Source organism: Octopus bimaculoides, chromosome 3, assembly GCF_001194135.2.
Source record: "Octopus bimaculoides isolate UCB-OBI-ISO-001 chromosome 3, ASM119413v2, whole genome shotgun sequence".
NCBI classification, from domain to species: domain Eukaryota; kingdom Metazoa; phylum Mollusca; class Cephalopoda; order Octopoda; family Octopodidae; genus Octopus; species Octopus bimaculoides.
Window position 1 is genome coordinate 44,146,274 of NC_068983.1, and position 1,531 is coordinate 44,147,804.

The 1,531-nt window shown below is 43.6% G+C and overlaps 1 protein-coding gene across 1 annotated transcript in view; it reads right to left on the reverse strand.

Moving 5' to 3' along the window:
• Positions 1-1,531, reverse strand: part of LOC106876527 (putative leucine-rich repeat-containing protein DDB_G0290503) — a 259,001-nt gene that overhangs the window by 36,671 nt on the left and 220,799 nt on the right. The gene's annotated exons all lie outside the window — the stretch shown is intronic.

The window sequence follows — 1,531 nt, forward strand, 5'->3', positions numbered from 1 at the left end:
AGAAAGAGAGAGAGGAGGCGAGGAGGAGGGAGAAAGAGAGAGAGGAGGAGGAGGAGGAGGGAGAAAGAGAGAGAAGAGGCGAGGAGGAGGAGAAGAGAGAGAGAGGGGCGAGGAGGAGAGAGAAGAGGCGAGAGAAAGAGTGAGGGGCGAGGAGGAGATAGAAGGCGAAGAAGAGGAGAAAAAGGGTGAGGAGGAAGAGGGTGAGGAGGAAGAGGGCGAGTAGGAGAGATGGTGAGGAGGAGAGGGCGAGGATGAGAGAGGGTGAGGAGGAGGAAGAGGAGAGAACTAAAATAGCTCCCAGAGTCACCTATAGGCTTGCAAAAGAAGTAAAAAATGTAGGTAATTAAAGTATAGATGTAAAGTAGATGCCGAATGGAGATAGAAAGAAGAAAACTGCCAAAACAGAAGCAACCCCCTTTACCCTCACCTCCAACACTTCCCCTTTCTCTTTTGAGGTTATTTTTATTCAGATAAGAGATCAGAAAATTAAGGTTTATGCTATGTCCCAATCCTCATCTCCACCTTTCTTTCTCCCTTTCCTGCTGGGGTAGACTCAAACTAATGAAGGCAAGTTTTAACTTTTAAAGTGATTCAAGAAATATTTATTCCAGTCTAGGGTGCTGATGCCACATAAAAAGCACCCAGCACAGTCTGCAAAATGGTTGGCATTAGGAAGGGTATCCAGCCTTAGAAACTATTCCAAAGCAATTTGAATTTGATATAGTCTTCTGATGTGCCTGCTCCTGCCAAACCGTCCAACCCATGCCAGCATGGAAAACAGACGTTAAATGATGATTGACGATCAGTTCACCAATACTGGTTATTTTAACCGATTAAGTCTGGAGCTTCTTCACAGCTCTGTGAAATGATAGAAAGATAGTTCTTTTGTGAAACTTTTAGTCAGTAATGAAAGCAGTATCTCTGATCCATTCCAGAGCTCTGAGACAAGAGGAAAGGAGTGATGAAGGCGTCCTTAAACTAAGGTGTCTGGCTTGAATGATTGCAACAGAGTGGAACTTGCGACACTCAAGGTACCAAGTGGTGGTGTTAGACTGAATGACCAAGTCAGCTTACCCTCTACAAGTAGGCCAAGGTAGGATTTGAATATAAAACAAAGAACCAGAATAAATACCACAAGGTGTCTAGCCTGACATTCTTATAGCATCATAAATCCACTGTCACAATCTTGAAATACAACGACCAGGGTTCTCACCTTACAAGAGACAAGGCATTGAAATTAAAATGGTCATCTGGATGTTAATGCTTAACAACCAAGTAATCCTAAGACCAAAAGTATTTCAAACATGACCATCCCTCATTGTACACGAGAGGATACATTATTTACTCTTACTCTTTTACTTGTTTCAGTCATTTGACTGCGGCCATGCTGGAGCACCGCCTTTAGTTGAGCAAATCGACCCCAGGACTTATTCTATTGTTCTCTTTTGCTGAACCGCTAAGTTATGGGGACGTAAACACACCAGCATTGGTTGTCAAGTGATGTTGGGGGGACAAGCACAGACACACAAAC